A 21901-nucleotide genomic window follows, 5' to 3' on the forward strand; every position below is an offset into this window, starting at 1 on the left:
AGAATAAGTCTTATGAGGAGAGGCTGAGGGAGCTGGGGGTGTTCAGCCTGGAGAAGAGGAGGCTGAGGGGAGACCTTATTGCTCTCTCCAACTCCCTGAAAGGAGGGTGTAGAGAGGTGGGGGTCGGTCTCTTTTCTCAAGTCACAGGTGACAGGACCAGAGGAAATGGCCTCAAGTTGCGCCAGGGGAGGTTCAGGCTGGATATTAGGAAAATTTTTTTCACTGAAAGGGTTCTCAGGCATTGGAATGGGCTGCCCAGGGAGGGGGTTGAGGCCCCATCCCTGGAGGTGTTCAAAAGACGGGTTGATGTAGTGCTGGGAGGTCTGGTTTAGTGATGATGCTCCTTGTTTGTTGTGTGGGTGTCTATTTTTGTCAGTGAGGTTGACGGTTGGACAAGATGATCTTTAAGGTCCCTTCCAACCTAGAAGATTCTGTGATTCTGTAAGTGAGGAGCCCCAGGTGGCTGCGCTCTGCTCCGCTGCCGAGTAGGAACCTGTGTGCTGGCCAGCATGGTTTGGCTCTCGGGATATCTGAAGCAGGTCTTGACACTTCTGATTTTAGACTTGGTGGTCTCAGGACCTGCTAAAGGCTTGTTTTGCACCATGTGTACGTGGTTAGTGCACTTAATGGAAATGTTCTTCTCCAAACAAGTACTGGTTTCTCCATCTTAATTGCACTATTTTGTTTTTCTTCCCTAAGCTTCTTTGAGCATCTCTGGTGCTTGATAATGAATGGGCAAGAAAGTGTCTCGCTTATCTATTCAATATCTTTTGGGAGAAATAATTTTGTCTTCCAAACTACCAGCGAAGGGTATTTCTACTCCTGACACGCTTGTGATTTACAGAATGGGGATGCGTTTTCATTATGAATTTGCCTATTAATAATGTTGATATCCACAGCTTTGCATTGCCATCAAGGATCCGAGTTGGAAAGGAACACATATGAGTTTTCAGATGACTATAGAACTTTATGTACAGCAATTATGTATATATTTGAAAGGGCTCTTGCATAGCCCTTCTAATGAAAGCAACTGTTTCTGTGGAAATAGATGTGAATTAAAATGGCAGACTGATCCATATTTATGATGAAGATGCTGATAAAAATTCTGCCTTGAGATAATCTGCACTTTCTTTTTTAATATTGTTTCTGTCAGTTCAAGATGCTTGAATGCTGGTGTGATGGACGTGGGTTGAAAGCCTGGATGGATTTTCTTGTCATGGACCCTGCCGTTCAGTAAAGAGAGCTTTGCCGTGGCGCTGGGCACCGATTTCCATAGACGTTATCAGTTTGACAAAGATGCTGCTTTCAAAGACAAAACCATTCTGAAGTGATACAGTTTTTAAGCTTAACGTTTACAGGCTGACACAGAATAAATAATTCAGCATATTGGAGTGAAGCCTGATGAAGATGATAGGAATTTCACACTGTGTCAGCCGGGCATTTTGTGGCCACAGAAAGGAGCTTCCAGGCTGCTCGCCCAGCATCGGGCTGGTTTGGGACTTGGCACAGGGAATGATTTCAGAAGATATGGCCACAAGGATGATCAGGGGGATGGAGCACCTCTGCTCCGAGGACAGGCTGAGGGAGCTGGGGTTGTTCAGCCTGGAGAAGAGGAGGCTCCAGGGAGACCTAATAGTGGCCTTCCAGTACCTGAAGGGAGCCTACAGGAAGGTGGGGAGACCCTGTTTAGAAAGGCCTGCAGTGACAGGACGAGGGGCAATGGCTTCAAGCTGGAGGGGAACAGATTTAGACTGGAGATGAGGAGAGGGTTCTTCACTGGGAGGGTGGTGGAGCACTGGGACAGGTTGCCCAGGGAGGTGGTTGAGGCCCCATCCCTGGAGATATTCAAGGAGAGGCTCGATGAGGCCCTGGGCAACCTGGTCTAGTTGGGGGTGTCCCTGCTGACTGCGGGGGGGTCGGACTCGGTGGCCTTTGGAGGTCCCTTCCGGCCTGGGCAATTCTATGATTCTATGATATTCTGGGAACTTCTGGTTTTTAGGTTGTAATGCAAGGGTCTATGGAAATAAATGGCAGCCAGCTCATGCAAAGCTTTATCAGCCGTGTGAGCTTTGGGTTTCACAGCTCTTCAGAGCTCCCTGTTGTTCTGGTGGTTACTCTGAGCCCATCCTGATGCACGTGGGGAGTTGCTGCTCTAGGGATCCCAAGCTGCTGGGGTGAGGGTGCTCAGCCTCGGAGGGGAGGGAGGGCAGCACGACTGGCCTCTAGGAGTTTGTCATGGCTGGGGGTAGATGTCAGCACAGCCAGCCTTTGCTGAGGCTGCCAATTTGCTTTTGCAAGTGGCACAACTTGAGAGTCCCAAATGCTTTTTCAGGCCCGAGGCAGCGTTTGTGCTGTGTGGTGAGAATGCAGTTCCTAAACCCCCGTATGGCTGGCTTCATGCCTACTTAAATCATAGAATCATCAGGGAATGGTTTGGGTTGGAAGAGACCTTAAAGCCCCCCCAGTGCCACCCCCTGCCCTGGGCAGGGCCACCTCCCACCAGACCAGGTTGCTCCAAGCCCCCTCCAGCCTGGCCTTGAACCCCTCCAGGGATGGGGCAGCCACAGCTTCTCTGGTCAAAGGACCCCAACAAAGCCCAATGCTCACACCTGAAGTCTACTTCCAGCAGAAGCTTCGCTGGCTGTTGAGGTCTTAAATCACTGCTCTTCTCCATCCACTGCTTTCAGCCTTTGCTGCTTGTTTGGTGCAAAATTGCTAGTAATAACTCTTAAATTGGATAGATTTGACAGTGGCTGGGATTTAGTCTGAAGTGTCTTGTACAGCAGGGCTCGGCCTTGCGGTCTCTCCACGCTTTTCAGCATTTTTGTTGTAGGCTCTTAATGTAAAAGGAGGAAAGTTGCTGCCCTCACAGTGCTTACCCTGTTCACGTGTGTGGCAGAATCGACGCCTCGTGCTATCTCTGAACTTGAGATTTGGGTCCTGTGTGAAGGCAGTGAAGGCTTCCATCCTCCTGACCTCTCCTTCCTACCCCCACCTCTATTACCTTTGTATTGATGAAACATTTCTTTTTCCTTTCTTGTTAGACATATATCCATCTCCAGTGTTAACACACATCTAATCCCTTCTAATATTACGTTATAAATCCAGACTCTTCTTAATCTAATGTTGATTAAATAACATTTTAGATTGGTGGAAGGCCTGAAATAATAAGCTCCGCACACTTGTTTGCGATATGGCAGTTGGCATTTAGCAGCATTTTACTCTGTTGAGCTGTAAACCATTTTACATAAATATACTGTAATGCTATGGCATGGATTCTGCTTTAAAATTCTATGTTTTGTGACTTAATTCATTTGAATTCTACTGTTTTGTAGGAAAATATTTGAACTCTCTCAGCCTACATCAGATTAAATATATATTCACCCCTAATGAAGCTCCATTGGGTGATACTTGAGTACTCTCTCAAGCCAAACTCGAGGAGTGTAGATGGAACAGAGCGTGGAAGTTTGCGCAGTGACTACTGATCTGTGGATAAACAGCCTTTTAGCCTCCAGCAGGATCATGCTCTCAGTGTGCAGAAGTATTACACACACAACTGGGCTTTTGAATCTCTCTTGTTGGAGGAAAGGGATGATGGAATTATTATGAAGTAGGAATACTACAGTTCTTGCATTGCAAGAGAGTATTTCTGTCTCAAGTCCTGGACTTCCCCTTTTTTCTTTAGCCTTGATCTAATACAAACTCTGGATTAAGTTCCTGTCTCTCTGCAAGATGAGATTCAAAAGATGGAGTGAAAGAATGAGGATGATCACTGCCTGTGTACGTGTGTCCCCCTCTTATTGTGTGCTACCACTTGTATCCTCTCCAGTTCTCTGGTCATATGCAAAACCTCTTGTCCTCTGTTTCCTTTTGTTGCTTCTCAGAATCTCTTTGCCTTTTTTATAGATCCTGACGCAAGCAGTAGTGGTCTTGATGGGAACCCAGAAGTTCTACTCTAGATGTGGTGTTTAATATCTAGACAGTGCTCTTTGCTTAACCTGTTCTATCCTGTGTAAGAAACCTGATGTTCTGTAATGCCCATAATGTGTCCTGGAGCTTTAGACCTCCTTTGTCCCAGAAAGTCAATTGAATCAATATGGAATAATTAGCATTTGTGGCTTCTCCAAGTAGTGGCAGCCCTCTTGAATGTAAATACAGGCGGAAGAGTGACTTAATCCTTCTCGTGTCCAAGGAAAGGATGGCGGTTAAGCTCTATCTTGGAAAGCTGTTGAAAAAGGGGAGAAAATTCTGGCTTCCTTTGGTCTGCAGAGGGACATGTTTCTTCAGCTGGAGGGACAGGAGTTAAAGGCAAATAGGCAGAGGAGAAACAGCAGAGACAACTTGTATATGCCAGGGTTAAAAATCTGCTGCTCGAACCTGTATGAAAAGACTTCATGGCTCTGGAGGCTCTATACTCAAAATTTATTTGTGCTGAATTGGCACTCTTTCAGAGTGGTTTCTTCACAATAACAGCAACAAACCTATAGGCTCCCAGGCCAAGAACTTCCTTGCAAAGGTGTGCAAAAAAGATGCATTTTCCTTAGTGCCAATTACAAAAAGTTTTCCCTGGGCACCAGGCCATAAGAGGCTGAAAACCTGGGCATTTGCAAAATGAGCAGCAGTCAGTGAAAAGGCAGCGGTGTGGTTCTGAGCCTTGCTCTCACAAATAACTATGCCTTTCAGAAATGGTGTGTATTTTTCTTTAACGTCTGTAGGTTTCAGATTGAATGCAAATGTTGCGCGATGTGCAGCCGCTCGTGGATTATTGACTCATCCTGCCTGTACGTTAACCTCCGACTGTCAGGAAAAGAGGCTTTTGCCATTCGTGGGTGCTGCCATATGTGGCCAGAAAAAAAAAAAAATAATAAAAAATTACTTCTCAGCTCAGAATCTCTTCTGTCTGCCTGAGGTGCTGTCAGCTGCGGCTTACTGAATATGTAACTGGAATTGACATTATCAGTTACTTCATGAAACCGGCGGAAAGAGCGTGGAAAATGAAGCCTGGTAGCTCTTCGTGGGGGGAAAAATAAAAAGGGCTTTGAAAACAAAAGGTTCTCGGTTTAGCAGCTGTTTAACTTTGTAGGTCTGGTGTCTTCAGAGCTGAGTGTCTGGAGCAAAGGAGATGTGGGGAGGTGCAGTGGAGTAAGTGGAGGGAGATGAGGTCTTGTGGCTGCAAACAGGTTAGTCTGGGTGGCCACAGAGTGATGTCCTAGCTCTGCTGGGTGAAGGTGCTCGGGCAGCAGGAGGGTGCTCCTGGGGGGTCCTCTGGCCACCCAGCCCTCTCTGCTTCTTGCCTGCTCCACATTTTCCTCCTAGCTTGCCTTGCATCTCCTGCATTTTAGGGACTTTATTTAGGTCTCATATTTAAAAGATGAATACTTAAAAAGAAAAAAAGTACTTTTTATTGCCTCTGTGTTAAGTTGATTGAATTTTGGACTAAGGTTCCCGCTTAAAAGTGAGGCAGGCACCTTTTTGTGTATTTGTATTGGGTTTTTGTGTGGTTCATTTTTTGGGTTTGTTTTACTTATTTATAGGGGAAGTTTGGGTGAGCCAGGGCGTTTACCATCTTAAATTACTCAAGACTTCAGATGATTCTGATACTGTTAAATTTATTTGTGTGGTCTTGATGTATGAATGTAGTTGCATAATTTCAAAAATTAAAAGAATACACACAGGAATATTAAGGAATGCTGGAGATCTTGAAGTATCTTCTTCGAGACACCCCTCGTTTTATGCTTGAGACTTAGCTCTGGTTTGAAGTTTCTTTTCCTTCCTGACATCAACTTGTGACCATTTGTATGGAGAGATTTCAGGTTCATTCCAGATGTTAATTAGCAGCATTGGTATATGATGCTTTTAACAAATCCTGTTTCCTGAGTAGGAAGGTGAACCTGGGACCTTTGTAGCACACGCACTCTGTCCTCTATCTAGTGTTGGCAGGACTTGATGGACGTTTCTCCTTTTCAAGCTTCCCAGCAGTGAATGTCAGTGCTTGCCCCAGGCACATACGTGCTGTCCTGGTGTTTTTTAACCTAATACTGGGCACTGCTTTGAAGTATGCATTAATTTCATTCAAAAACCTTTACTAAACCCCAGCAATTAATTCTACTTGTGTAGGGGTTGAGTGACTGGCTATGTTATATTGCCCAGGTGGCTACTGTGGCTTTGATTTAATTTCCCTTTTCTTTTTCCAAAGGGTTCCTGTGCGTATCTCCCCCTCCCTTCCCCCCTCAGTTTCTTGGACTGTGTAGGGAAAAATGTGTAATGTGGGGCTTGCTTGCTCTTCCCTGCTATGCCTTTGAGCCTCTTCTTTGAGGACTGTCTTTTATTGGGTCATTTTGGGGTAGGAAGGTGACACGAGAGCTCTGATGTCAAGCACAGAATAAGACTGCGGCCGTATCATTTGATACCGCTCCCCTTAAATGCCAAATTGTGAATTTCCTTAGAGGCAGAATGAGTTGTTGGGCACCTCTCCAGGAGTCAAAGAATCCCAATTCTAGAGGTCACTGGACTGCAAAAAGCCAAGAAAATGAGAAGTTAATGCAGAAATAACTGAAATGTTTTAAAAAAAGAAAGAAGTTGAAAGCCCTTCTGTCTCACACCTGAGCAGTTGACCCCTTTGGAGCTAATGGCCTACGAGATGGTAGTGGTTCTTCCTGAGGGATCTTTTAATTGAGGAGGGCAGGGTCTTTACAAACTTCAGAAGTTTTATGTTCTTGGATTGTGGGAGCTGGTTTGAAGCAGGGTTGGCAGGAAGAAATTTTTTACTCTGAGGGTGGTTAGAAGTTTTATGTTCTTGGGTTGTGGGAGCTGGCTTGAAGCAGGGTTGGCAGGAAGAATTTTTTTACTCTGAGGGTGGTGAGACACTGGAACAGGTTGCCCAGGGAAGTTGTGGCTGCCCCATCCCTGGAGGGGTTCCAGGCCAGGCTGGATGGGGCCTTGAGCAACCTGGTCTGGTGGGAGGTGTCCCTGCCCAGGGCAGGGGGGTTGGAACTGGATGATCTTTGAGGTCCCTTCCAACCCAAACCATTCTGTGATTCTATGGCTCTTGGAGCTGTGGGTGAGAGGCTGCCTGGGCTTGCCTGGGGACGGTGGGGTCCTGCTCTTCTCCCCCTCCTGCTGTCACATGCAGCTTGTCACCCCGCTCCTGTGGGACTCAACTGCAGGAACGGGCACTAAAAGGAACGAGGAGATCCTATGAGGAATATGCGTCTAGAGAAAAAGGTAGTAATTAAGGAGCAAATCTTCATGTCCTGGTACTCCCCCATCTGCTTTCATGAAGACTTAGTCACGGAGAATGTAAAACTGGCTCTTTGGTGACAGGTGCTAAAATCTCCAAATTTCCTCTAAATTTTTATCCTCAATCAGTTTTGCAGTGCTGTAAAAACATCTCCCCGCCCCCTAAATCATGGATACTCTCAGCTGGAGTTTAGGAATTGGTTTCGAAAGAGCAGGACTATATCAACTACACGGGGAACTCGTATCCCCTGAAGTTTTCCTGGTGTCATGTCCAGTAGATGGATTAATTTATTTCATGCTTTTTGTAATCTTGCTCTCTGCCTTTGGTTGTTCCCCTCGCTGGAGCGGTGCCTGTGGAAAGGGAAGGGCACTTCCAGTACTAAGCTGCAGTCAAGTGTATATTACGTTAAAGCTTATTTCTTGATGTAAAACTGAATTTAACCAGCTGGGGTTTTCAGATCACTGTCAGCTTAAGTACATTCAATTTCCCTGTTTTTCTGTGCCAGATTGTACAGTTCTGTACGTTAATTCTGTTTGTTTTGAATAGCTGCTGCTTTATCATCTATCTGCCGCTAATTTAAGTCATCTGTCTAATGATTTCTTTTGCAAGTAGAGGCTGATACAATAAAAATGTGAAATACCTTTACATCCCATAGCACACTCTTTTGCTTTACTTACTTTTTTTCTGAAGGCTTCCCGGAGGTGATGCCACCTTTCCTGCTCCACCTCAGATGTGCTGACTGTTCCTAAACGGTTTATTTCCTTTGACATTCGTTTTCTTTTGAAGAAGGGCAGCCACTTTGTATGTGTCAGGCTTGTGCCGGAATTTTAAATACTTTAATGCATTCTCATTATCTGCAAGGGTGGCTGGCTAATTAGTTAGCTTAGTAAATAATGGCTTGATAGTGTCTCTGGAAGGGATGACGTTATGCGTGCCACGTTTCTGGTGTCTTTGAAATCCACCAGGGTTCCTGGGTGAGTCACTTGCTGCAGGTAGATGGAGGTGGTGGGGATAAGGTTGCTGGCTTTATTTAATGGCCACCAGTGAGGTCAACCTCATGGTCAACAAGGGCCATCTTCTTCCAAGCAACGTGTCTTCTCCGGAGGCGAGTGAAGCCACTGACACACAACATGTGGGAGGAAGAGGAGATGCTTCTGCTTTTTGGTGCTGGGAAGGCTCGAGGTGCTCGCTCTCCAGTCCCTCAACAGTTAGTCAGCTTTTGATGCTATTTCTAGTTTTTTAATGCCTTTTGCTTCCTGTTGAAAGCAACTTCATATCTGTGGGGTTTTGTTGCTCTATTGCAGGTTAAAGCTGCCGAATCCCTTCCTACAGGAAATACTTAAGACCTGTCACAAACTAAAGCTATTTATATTTCTAATAATGAATAAAGGATACATTAATTCTAGCTTTGAATGTCTTATGACTGTACTGGTAGGATTGTTTTATTATCTGTTTCTCTGAGCTGTCTTGCCAGGAGTTAGGTGGCTTTATTCCCAGATTTATAATGCATTCCCTTCCTCTTGGAAAGGGCATATGCTGTCTTGGCTCACTCTTTTTAATTTGAGTTTTGCAGGGGTCTGTGTTGTTCCAATTTTAGTTGTTCTATTTCTAAAGCCTTTCACATGGATGTAAAATATGATAAAAACTAAAATATTTCAAGGCTCTTACAATTACTGCGGGTGTAAACTTCAGCCTGCTTTTCATTTTTCTGGATGTATCTATTAGTTCGTGTAATTTGCAAAGAGAAAACTTGAGATATTCTTTAGATAAGGTTACTAATTAACATCAAAATGAAAAATCCTGCCTGTAAAGGCGGCTCGGCAGTAGGGGATTACTCACCAGCCCCGGCAGCTGTCTCAGGGCTCCTGCAGAAGCGTTTTGTCCCTCTGACTTGGTCTTGGGAGATGTTCCCCCATCCATTCTGCTGCTCCCATCTACCCAGCCCTACTGAAAAGGGAGATGAATTGACCTGTAGCCAAGCTTAACTGGTCCTCAGGCAACAAAATCGCTTGGGAGGAAACAGCTGGAAGTATTGACAAAATATTGTGCTGCCCTCCTCGAGCTCCTGTTTGTGAGCAGCCTGCCCTGGGCATCACCTGGTGGGACAGCAATTGGGAGCGATCCAGCAGCTTTGTCACCTACATGCTGCGTGGAAAAACCACTGTAGGCTTAAAATAGAGCTTTTAGCAGAAATTCTGATGTGCCTGGAGGGTCTGTAGACCCACACTGTCAGACAGCGAGGCTGTTTGTTGCAGCGTGGTGCCCACATGCTGCTCTTGCATTGATTTTCTGTTTTCTTCTGCTCTCTGCTGGGTTGGTGGGAGCTGCTGAGCCTTGGGGCTGTGGTCCAGGATGGCCCAGGAGGAGAGCTCTGCTCCACGATGGAGCAGCCCAGCCCTGGGGTGCTGAGTGCTGAGCCCCAGCACTGGCACGCACCCCTCCTGCCCATGGAGGAACACAAGGTGGCAAACTCCTGAAGGACTAAGATGCCAAACCCACTCTAAAATAACCTCTTTACATCCAGAGCTGTGTAAGATACAGCCTGGATGCTCTTCTGCCTCCCGTCTGCTGCTGAGCCATGAACTGCTGATCCCTGGATGTCTCTGGGGAGGAAAAGTGCTGCCTTCCATGGGAGACCTGGCAAACCTAACTGGGTGCCAGTTAGAGCTCTTCACCCCACCACCAGCACACATCCCTCCTGCCCATGGAGGAACACAAGGTGGCAAACTCCTGAAGGACTAAGATGCCAAACCCACTCTAAAATAACCTCTTTACATCCAGAGCTGTGTAAGATACAGCCTGGATGCTCTTCTGCCTCCCGTCTGCTGCTGAGCCATGAACTGCTGATCCCTGGATGTCTCTGGGGAGGAAAAGTGCTGCCTTCCATGGGAGACCTGGCAAACCTAACTGGGTGCCAGTTAGAGCTCTCCACTCTGGCTCTCAGAGCTCAACTAGAAAACATGATCAAGGGAACAAGATTCATAAATATCTTACATTTTGCAAAGGATTTCAGGTATGTTGCTGTGTTCATGCTGGGCCCAGGTCTGGCTTGTAGCATCCCAACTTTGCCCCAGCATCACGATTTAACAGAAACCGGGAAAACTCAGTCCAATGAAAACTCAGTTTTGGCACATGAAGTATTACTGCCAATTTCAGCTTTCTTTTGAGCTCTTGAGAAAAAGATGCATGTTGTTACATGAGGATTTTCTTGGCACCCTGGCACTTTCCTACCGTTGCTTATCTGTATGAACAGATATTTTTGCCTCAGTGGTGGAAATGTGTTGCAGAGGTATAGAACCTGTGTGCTCTATATCATAAAACCTATGCTGTTAGCTTCTTTAAATATAAGAATAAGCCTGAAGACAACACGGGTAGCTCCATTACCTGGCAGTGGTACAAACGTAGTACAAAATGTTTGAGAATCTGTTGTTTTCTAGACCAGACAGACATCTCTCTTCATCTCTTCTCTTCCTCCCTCACATCACAGGTGAAAATAACAGTAAAAAAAAATAAATGATCTTGTGCTGTTGCAATACCACTTTTTTTCCCCTCAAGAAATAATACATTGATAGTGCTAGACAGTAATTTTAAAGGTTTGATTTCACCATTGCTTATGAGGGGACTGGCTTCACTTTTGCCAGATATTTGAGTGAAATTGCTGGTTACCTCTGCAGCTGGAGCACGAGGGGGTGCGGATGGATGGGTGGATGGATGGATGTACAAATTAGGGAATAACTGGATTCTGCATGGGCTGGGGTTGAAACTTCCTCCTTCATGTGGTTGAGATTCGATTATCCGTAAGATGTGAGCCGCTTACCAACCAGCCCCAGTGCCTGCTAATCAGCCCCTGTGCTTTCCACTGCTCCCAGCAAGGCCTCCAGTGGGAATTCTGGAGCAAGTTGCAGGGATTAGGAGTGGGTTTTGGCCTGGAGCAGTCCTGAACTTCAGCTGCCATTAAAATTAGAAGATGTTATGAAATCTGGAAGAAGACTAATGTGTGTTTCTCTTGAGGTTCCTTTTTGGTAGGGAACAGTCTCTGCAGGAGTGAAATTGTAACTTAAAGCTCTCGTATGGGGAAGCAAGACTTTTTGAGTTTTTTTTCTTTTTTTTATATTAACAAAGATACTGGAAATATGTTACTAATTTGAAATATCTATCTCAAAAGCAGCGAAATGCTTTTGATAACATACTGGTAAAATTGGCCTTTCCTGATTTGAACTGCATTACATAAAAAAAGAAATAACCAAACCAGTTGTCAAAATAGAAACCAAGCTGTGTAATGGCCTTGCTAGAAGTTGTTTTAATAATCACAAAGCTTTTTTTTTTTTGTCTGCACAGAATGGTGTGGGGTTTTTTTTTCCTGGCTCAGATCTCTGAAACCTGTTCTTGTTCTTTATCATGTTTTGCACCTTGTGTCTTTGTGAAGTACGTGCACTTGTCATTTAGTCCTAATTCTTTCAAGATTTTAAAACATTTGTCTTGTGTAAGCAAGTGGAGGAAACACTATATAGTAATAATTCAAAATTGCCTCCCCACCCTGCTCCCTGATTAAAGTTAGTAGTATTTTTAGCTTAGTTTAGCCATTTCAATAGATTTATGGCAACTGAGCAATGCTGAGGCTGGCTGGAGGTTTAGGTGATGAGGAAATGCTCGGAGTGCAGGACGGGTGACCTGCTGCTGGTAATGGGGGAAAAAGCTCAGAAGGCAGCAGTTGTAAAGTAGTAGGCACACAATTCCAACCCTAGGTTTAGGGTATCATGATATGGGGAGAGTTAATGTACTTTTATATAGATAAAGATAACATTAAGTTCTTGGTGAGCACAGTGACAAAGGAGTGTGGTACTGAGATAGTATCTATATCCTTGAAACAGTCTCTGCAGAGATTCCTATCTGCAGGGGCCCAATCCCTTCTGGAATCTGAATTTTTAGTAGTTTTTCTAACCTCTGTTGGTAAACTACAACATTAATGGTTGGGGTGAGATTTAATTTTGATTTTTAAATACTGCTTTCACTTAGTACCTCAGGGTCACTGGCTGCATGTATTTCATATTGTTTCAGGTGGATTTACAGTGTCCAGGTTGGAGGGGGCTTGGAGCAACCTGGGCTGGTGGGAGGTGTCCCTGCCCAGGGCAGGGGGTGGCACTGGGGGGGCTTTAAGGTCCCTTCCAACCCAAACCATTCCACGAATCTTGTCTGTTACATTTTGTTATTCATTGCCTATGTGTGCATAATTAAATTTTTAGAGGAATGGGGTGGTTGGGTTTTCTTGTTCTTTACATGACCTCATCTTTTTGGAGCTGTTTCCTTGTATTTCATGGTTCTGGGAGGGTGTTTGATGGTCAGTGAGTACAGACCATTAGAAAACCAAGTTTTATTCTTGCCTGTTACGGCACAGGTTGAAATTGGAGGGGTTGCAGGGAGCAGAAGGTGCTGCGCTGCAGCTGGGTTTGCATAAACAATTGAAACTGTTTTTTAAAGCTGATGATCACTCACTAATTTGCCTGATGGAGATGACTAATTTTCAATAAATGGACAGGAACAGTAGGTGTGAGAAAGTTCCCCTTTTGATGATGCAGCTGTGCCGTGGGGTATTGGGATGATGGAGTGCCCACGAAGAGGCAGGGAGCAGCCTGCAGTCTGGTACCGTCAGCTCATTTGAATGTAGTATAAAACTTTTTCCTGTGGCTCCGGCCGCTCTCGTTGGCGTGCTTTGTCAAGTTAATTGTTGTCCACAGACAGTTGTAGATATGAAGGGGTAATATCCCTGGAATTTATCTGCGTGGTGCTCTGGAGTCGGTCTCCGCGTTGTCAGAGCTTCATTTGTCGCTGTGTTTTACGGCGCGCTGTCAGCCGGCCGTTAGTCACTGGGGATCCTGGGGCAGACTCCAGCTGCCTTGGAGGAGGTCCCCGAGCTCTCCCAGGTCCTCGAGCTCTCCCAGGTCCTCGTGTAACCTCACTGAAAGTGCTTCTTGCACAAGAACCTTGCTGCATGTCAGGTGGTGTTTGCTGGGCCGGTCCCTGCTGGTAAGGGCACATCTCATGGCAACAAGAGCTTTGATTTCATTCCAGAAACACTTCTTAGATTTGGAACAAAGTGGTGGGGTTTCTCCAAATTTCAGATTTGTCAACAAATACCTGCATGGCTGACAAATCCCAAACTTGGAGTGGAAGGGGCATTGCAGCTCCCAGCACTGAAGGTCCATGGAAGTTGCACGCGTGGTCTGCAAATCCCTGAAATGCCTTAGTCCTGACTTCATTGTTATATTGTATTACACGGTGGGCTGTGTGGCTGTCTGATTATTTTAACTATGGGCAGCAGATGTCCCTCATCCAGAGGCCTGACATGTTTTAGCTGGTTTAGAGGCTTGCCCTCCACTCACAGGCAGAGCTAATACCTGGCAAAGTCGTTACACACGGGACATGGAGCACCTTACTGTGTAATTCCAGTAAAGGACGTGCAGACATCTAAAAGTTAACTGTCCCTACGGACTAGAGCAACTTGTCAAAGGTATCTGTTATTTTTGTTTCACTCAGGAGTGTCGTTGTTATGTTAGAGATGTACCTGCCAAAGCTTACTGTTTTTTTTTCAGTAGCTCAGCCTAATCAAACACCTAACCTTAGCCTTTCTTGAAGTTTCTGGTGTCAGGACTGGATGCTAATTGCAGGCAAAAGGCATCTGTCAGGTAGTCAAAAGCTCTCTTATTTCCGAGTTCCACAGCTGCCACGGTGCTAATAGATGTCCCAGAGCTAAACCAGTCATCCACAGAGAGGAATATAAACCAGAGGTGGCTTTCTCTTCCTCCCTGCCCTCTGGCTCTTCAGTTCTTGGAGGCCTGAACCCTAAAGATACGCCCTTGATACCTGTAGAGCTTCCAGTCACCAAACTGGGCTGGCAGAGCTGCGGGTCTGCTGCTCCCTCGGGTGCTGAGCTAAGTCTGTGCTACCTGGGAACAGCCACGTAGCTGTTTCCATCTCCGGGACCATCTGGAAGGATTGAGGAGGAATTCTTTAACCTTTCAATTATTCAACCGGAATTTCAAGTCAACCCTCGGTCTCTGCAGCCCTCGGCGCAGCAGCTGCTGCTGTTTGGTTGGGGATGGTGTGCTCCAGGGCTGGGCTCCAGCAATGAGGACTCCTGTGTCTTTACCAAAGCGTGTTGTCTTATCCTGAGGACAAGAGAGATGATGCTTTAGTAGCTCTTGCTCTTCAAATGAGAGGGATCTGGTCACACCCAGGGGCTCACACGATGACTTGCTCTCTGGTTTTCCCAACTTAGTACTTTGTTCCTGTGTCATGGTTTAGGCTGAATTGGGTGACAGATGCTCTCCCCCCGCTTCTCACTCCCAGGAGAAGAGGAGAGATAAAGAGAAGTACGAGTTTGGAACGAACTAAACTACTTTAATGAAATAATAATATTAAAGTTTAAAGGAAATAATGAAATAGATACAATATATACAAAACCGTATCAAGCTCCCAGGATGATGTCACTGCTATTGAAAAAATTGGCTCTGTTTTGCCTCAAACCAGTCACTGCTATTGAAAAAAATTGGCTCTGTTTTGCCTCAAACCAGGATGTCCTGGCTCACATCCTTGGGTGGGTGTGAGCTGGGGGTGTTCCCCAGGTGACTCCCTTCTGGGTCAGGTGGCTAAAATTTGACTTAAAGCAGAGATTGTTACCAAAACTCTGCAGCACAGGGGAATATACCTGTTCTCCCCTTGTTAACTCTTGTGTGGTGCCTTTAGAGATGAAACCCACTTGTAGCCTGTGTCCCTGTCCCCTTTCCCATGTTCTTGCCACTAACAGATTTTTTTTTGTGTCATTATTAGCTTTACTAAGAACTCTATTAATTTTACAGGCCCTTCTTCCCTGAAAGATTAAAAATTTAAGGTGGTGTCAGGGTTGGAGCAATCTATTTGAGGGCAGAAATGGATAGTCCCAGCGACCAGCACACGGCTTTTGAAGCAGAGGTTCTGGATCCGTGATGGATTATTTAGGAGTCAGTCAAAGGGAAGAGAGCAAATGCATCCTAATGCGAGGACTTGCTGTAGGGTTGAGCTGGATTCCACATTAACACTCTTCTCAATATTTTTAGCTCTTTGCAAACATAGAAGCAAAGCTACTTTTTTGCAGTAAGCTGCTCTGCAGCATTTTGTACACTTCATAAAAGATATTTCAAGAATTTTTGTAGCTAGACAGTTGAGAAGTATCTTGGAAGGACCTTTCTACTTGAGATGCATTTCCTGTATCTAGTGCTGTCTTTAATCTCAGGCGGTCTTGCAAAACCCGTTCTACCTATTAAATATGCAGGAAAGCTGTTCTGTTTGGTAGAAGATTGTATGTTTAAACAGCAGAAGTCCTCGTTGCTCCTGTATTTTAAGATTAAAAATTCAGCTGCAACACTACCTTCAGATTCAGAGCCGTTAGAATGGATTTTTCAGATTTATTCTCCCGATTATAATACAGAAAATTAATTGCTTTTGACTGTAAAGAATTATGACCCATTCATTATTTAAGCACCTTCTTGATGGATGAAGCTTTTCCACTTACTTCGAGGCTTTGCACTGAAATAAGGCTGCTTTTTTAAACTGGTATAAAGCATAATGCACCTGTATCACAGGGTGGATGCACTGCCCACTCTCTGTTGGTGGAAAAGTGCTTTTCTGTCTGGTTTTCTTGAGCATTCAACATACAAATAGTAGAGCCTGCTGTGGGAAAACAGGGGTAAGTTACTTGAACGGCATTTAAAATAAATACTTTGGGGTTTTTTTTAAAAGGAAAGACTTATTAGTTTCTTAAAATGTCCTGGTAGCAGAGACTACCACTTTAGTTTTGCCTGTGTGTGTACTGGAAGGGTTTGTGTTTCATACTGGGGAGAAAACCTTGTGTTTAACTCCAGACACATTCCCCTCTGGTCACCCTTCAGCTCCCAGCTGCTGCCAAGTCAGGAGGTCTCAGATGATTTCTGTGGATATCTAAGTCTTTGGCCTCATCCTTTTAGCAGAGTAAGAAAGAAGAAAAAAAAGTCAAATTTCTTAGACCTTGTGTGTTAAAACCAGCAGAAGAACTGAAGGAGTGTTGTGGTTACCTCGAAGCCCAGAGGTGTTTGCTGAATGCCCTCAGCAGCCAAACCTCTGCTGTCTCTCATCACAGAAATAAATATGAAACTTTGTGAACAAGGCAATTATAGTCATTTTTTTTGTGTGTGTGTTACATGGGATAACTCCCAGAGCACGTGGTTCTTGATGTCTAATATGACAGAGCTTTAATTTGTTACGGTACAATTATTTTCTGAGTATCTTAACAGTAATGAAACCGGTGATTAGGTAACGGTGATTTCATAAAGCTTTTTTTTTCCCAGAAGGACAGATTCCAGTAAATAGGAACGTGGGGGATTTGTGCTGGCTGAGCACGGAGCTCCCTCCCTCAGCCTCTGCACTCACCGGAGGGGGGAGGCAGCGCTTCCCCACTTGGGCAGGGATTTGCAGTCCGTTTGTGCAGTTCATTTGTGCAGTCCTCTCCGGGCACATTCTGGAGTCACAGTTTTTTCGCAGTTGTCTTAACACAGCCTACATCTAAAAGGCAGTTCCTAGCGACGTTGACGTTCCCTTGTTACTAATTGGATTTAAAGGTTTTGCATAGTACACTCAGCATACCATTTTTTTTTTTTTCTTCTTCTGTACCTTACCTTCGCTTGTGAAAACAACTGATTTTGTATTTGGGAGAGATGCTTTTTTTATCTTAAAATGAGTCTCTTTGAGAGTTTAAGAAAATGGATTTCTCATGAGCCGCTTTGAAGCGTCAGAAGGGTTTGAGAGGCAGTTAGCCAACTGACATTTAAAACCCTTGAGAACTTGTTCCAGCCAAACCTTGGGCAAAAAAAAAAGTAAATGCAGCTAAGGCTTAGTTACTAAAAAGATTTGAGCTGGCACTTCAGTGCACGTAATCATCTTGGAACATCCTGAAACGGGTTCTTTTGTTCAGCTGTTGGTTCGAGGCGCTTGGGTTGTGTCCGTGAACTTGTCACTTCTCTAAATCTCTAAATCAGGAATCTTTCTCCGGTTATTGAAGCACCGGGACTTTGAACGTCGCGGTCATCGCAGTAGCCCGTACAAAGAACGTTTTTTGTACAGGGACTGTATTTCTGACACTTTGTAGATGGCTGTAATGCCCAGCCGCAGCCATGTCTCCCTAGTTTGATGTCTCTAAACGATAACGGGTCGTTTGTCCTTGCTCAGTTCTTGGCAAGGTGCTCCTGTTGGAAGCTCCAGGCTCCTGCCTGGCACCGTGACCGATGGCTGCTCTACCAGGGGACCCAAGGGGAACACCCAGGGTGAGAGCCAGGACTGGGCAGCCCAGTAGCCACCCTCTACTGGGCCGTGCCAAGGCCTGCACTGGCCGCTGGAGAAGGTGCTACTGCCTCATGTAGGTACTCACAGGGGTTCGGCCTCAAGGGCCGAGAGATTGGCTGCCTTTGGTTTGGCTTTCGTTCTCTCATCTGGCTTATACCAACAATTTTTGCTAGTCAAGAAACATCTTATTCGAGAAGAACCCATGCAGAGCAGCTCATTTATTATAGTAAACCAGAAAATGCTGTATTTGATCTGATTTTGGGAAACGGACCGGCCCCAGCCTGACCTCTCTGCTTGGCATAGTGCTGATGGGCTCTTAAGCTGCAGAGGATGGAGGCTGGTCTTTTCATACTATGAAAGAACAAGCTTTTGACACCTCTGTTTGAAAAGGGAGGAAGAAAGAGGCAAAATCAGGTTTACAGTATACACAATTTTAATAACAAAATGTTTCTGTACACTGCACTTTGTTTTACTCCATTACTTACACCCCCTCCCACCAGAAAGTGGCTCTTTCACCATAATTTAAATACAATGCATCTAAGACTCCTTTTTAATCTCTGGTTACTAAGCTGGTAGAATAGTTCACTCACTAATGTTTTCATGATGGTAAAAAGAAAAACGGGGTGGATTTTCTTTGGGTGGGTTGGTGTTTTTTTTTTTTTTTTTGTTATTCTATTATTCTTTTTTACAAAGGAGCGGTTGAAGGTGCAGCTCTTCATTGCTCACCCCAGAGGTGCACAAGCTGCAGGGTGTTCTGCCCTGGCTGAAGGCTTGATAATTCCAGCAAAGCTTCTGTTACCTTTCCCTAGATACCCCTCAAAAGGTTTTTTTTTACGCAAGATGGGAAATTGCTGAGTTCCCAGATGACTCTGAAGCCTGGCACCGCTTCTAGCCCCCGGGGCTGGGCGAGGGAGGGAGGAGCTGCTGCTGGGCAACTGCCTTGGAATTTTGTGTCACTTCCTGGTTTCGTTTTTTGGGGGGGGAGGAGAAATACTGTATCCCTCTCTGAACTTTTAATTTTTATGGCAAACTTCATAATAAAGATGTAAGTCAGCTTCTGGGTACATTTCATAGGTCTGAACAGATGGGTTTTGATAACTACGCAGATCACAAAATTAAATCAACTTTATTTTCATTAAAGTAGCACAGAAATTAACTTAGACACGTTAAAAAATAAGTGTGTGGTGCAGAACTCTGGTTTAAAGCCACTGGGTGTTTCTGATTTGATGTGTTAGCAATGGGCCACTGTCTTATAAAGGCAGGTAATGGGATGTAAGCTGAGATGCTGAGATCTGCATGCGGGCTGGGTTTATCGCCGAAAAATCAGATAACTTCTGCTTGGGGAAAAGCAAACAAAACCAAACATTGATACAGCGGCATTAATTACGTTTCCATCTGATAGGAAATGGGAGCTCTGTGCAGAGGAACACTTCAGGCAGAGACTAAACGCGAACCCATTTTACTCTTTATCGAGTGATTTTTTAGTTGTGTGCATTTAAACGATGATCTAATGCAGAGCGACTAATGAGAGGGGAACTGAAAGCATTAATTCAGACCTGTTCCAGTGTATGATGACTCAAAAATTGAACTTTACGTGGCTGGGTTTGCGTTTCACTGAGGTGAGAGGGAGGAGGAGGAGGAGAGCTGGCTGGAGACCACTGGGGCTGGGGGAGATCTTTGGATGGGACCAGGATCTTAAGAGCAGGAGGAGAAATTGTCGTTTCTAAAAGGCCCCCAGCACTTGCAGGAGCTGTGCCTAGGGGTGGGGAAGCACCTCGAGTGCCATTTAGTGTCTGCAGAAACTGAGGCTGTGCTATAGAGGTGGTATTTGGGGAGAGCAAGTTAACAACCTCTTGTCCTCAGCCAGTGCTCGTACTGAAATCCGATGAATTTAAACCAAATTGCCCTGGTTCTTGTTCCGTGTACAAAATGAATCGGAGACTGCAGAGTAATAGAATTATTATAATACCCTTCTTGCCTGGAAGAGTTACAAGCAATTGAGAATGGAAGACAGTAACTTTAAAAATATATATAAAACATAATAAAACAAAAATTACCAGCCTCTGGTTGTGTCCTTGTGTAGAGCGATGGCTTTGCCTGCCGTTTGCTGTCCCTCCTAAGGGAATTCAAGTTGACTTCGCTGCTAGTGTTTGACATTCTGCAAGTTTTATGATACCTGTTACCCTAAATGTAATGTTTGCAGAATTGCTTTGCTTACGCCTGGAACCTGGCAACAAATGGTTTTGGAAATGGCAGACATAAACCATGGCATTTGGGAGATGGGCTGCGCGTTAGAGTCAAAGGAAAATTGCCCGGTGCTGTGCCCGGCTGGCTCTGCTGGCCTCCTGCAAGGCAAGGCAGCACGGCAGGACCAGTGGAAACTGGGGATACTGGGGGGGCACTGGAACAGTGCTTTAATGCTTGGAAAATGGGTATATGAGTGGCTGGGGGGGGTAAGGGGGAGAAGAGGATTAAATCTAGCATTGCTGAACATCTGTCTTTCCTCTTCTTGGGCACGATTAGAAGCTAATAAAGATGGAGCTTGTGTGCAGAGCTGGGGCCTTGGGAAAGCACCTCCTCGGGGGGAACCTCAGCACTTCCCTCAGGCAGCCTCTTCTCATGGCCACATGGAAGACTGACGTGGTGCCTCTCCAGCTGTTCTTGCAGCCAGGGCTTCCACGGGGCGTGGAGGAGAAAGGTGGGATTCCTTCCTGCAAACGCAGCTGAGGACACCAGAGTTCAGCATTGACACCTGATGGCTGGTGCCAGCCTAGCAAGAGTATTTGGCTCTCGGCGTAATGAACGAGTTGTAACTTTGCCTCTGCTGGGACCCTCTGAAAATCATTCCCAAGAGTTAGTCTGGCTTCCCAGTTCCCCCCAGTGCAGCCCATGGTGTTAAGGGCAGGATGCTGCCAGGACGGCGATGCTCCTCGCCTGCCCGGAGCAGAGAAAAGGCTGGATGTCAGGGAGGAGCTGGGAGCACTTACTCCTGGGAAGGAATGAAGCAAGTCATCCTACAAGCAGCTAAATCCCCATGGACACCAGTACATTCTTGGATTTATCAGCTTAGGTCTGGCCTTCTGGCTCCTGTGGCATTTAATCATACAGAATATTTGCTCTTTGTCCACCTGCCCTGCAGGATTTATTGTATTCAGTTAAAAGCAGTAATTGATTTCCTAGAATAGGTGTAAATCGGCTCCTGGTGGTATCAGCAGTGACGAGGGTTCAAAGGTATCTCTACAGAAAACCATTAGGGCTTCACTCAATCTCTTCCATTAAAGTACAGAGTCACAGGAAGTAAACAAAATATTTGTTTTATAATCAGGGCGCTGTATGTAAAAAGTAAAATGATGCAAATTAATATCTTCAAAACCAGTAATTGAAAAACCTTTATGTAAAATCTTAACAGAAGTCACACTTAGCTTGCTATAATTGCCTTGGACAAATTCATTTCACAAGAAAACATCAAACTGTTGTATAATTGCACCCTAAATAACCTCACTAAGTGGTAATACAGATATATAAAAGCAGAGTGAAATAGCAAACAGATTTTTATGCAGTGATTTTTTTTTTTTTTCCTGTTTAAAAAGTTGGCGGAATAGTTTAGTACAACACAATTAGCATACTGTAATTACTGATTTGTTCAAGGTATGTCAACACTGTGAGGAATTCCTTTTCTTCATCATGTGCTGGTAATTGTTTAACACTGCAGCATTGGACAACACATTTTTTTAGTTATACATACATGTATATATATATAAAAATTTTTTTTCCCATCCCTCTGGTCCTTTTAGCTTTGGTTAGAATGTTTACAATATTTGAGCAGTTGACTTAAAAATAATGTAATCCTTTGCAAACCCCCTGCGCCCCCCCGCCCCCGTGGCATCTGAGTACCACCATCGCTGCATAGATCTGCAAATATTTACATATAATTTCATAATATAGTATAAATAGCAATATGGTACTTCTGGCTAAAGAAATCAAATTACTCCTTAAAAATGAGGTGTATGTGTGTATATATATTTCTATATGATTTATTTTTTTTTTAAAACGCCATACTAGTTTAGATTCTGTCCCATATTGAGTAAGAAACGAAACATTTTTCAGTGAACTATTCTAGAAACTAATCATATTTTCCTAACTTATCAGAGGGTTTGGGGTTTTGTTTTTTGAAACTGGTAATTGCCTTGAATTTTGGAACAGGAGGACAAGCGAGAGCTTATATTACAGGGGCTAATTCTGTCTCCAGAGAAACCGGTGGAGTTAGTGCATGAAAATAGCTTCCAGGCGAGAGGAAGCCTCAGCTGGGGG

The 21901-nt window shown here is 44.8% G+C and overlaps 1 protein-coding gene across 1 annotated transcript in view; it reads left to right on the forward strand.

Annotated features, from left to right (window-relative positions):
• Nucleotides 1–21901, forward strand: part of CTNNA1 (catenin alpha 1) — a 174976-nt gene that overhangs the window by 72284 nt on the left and 80791 nt on the right. The gene's annotated exons all lie outside the window — the stretch shown is intronic.

Source organism: Calidris pugnax, unplaced genomic scaffold (assembly GCF_001431845.1).
Source record: "Calidris pugnax isolate Ruff unplaced genomic scaffold, ASM143184v1 scaffold228, whole genome shotgun sequence".
NCBI lineage: Eukaryota > Metazoa > Chordata > Aves > Charadriiformes > Scolopacidae > Calidris > Calidris pugnax.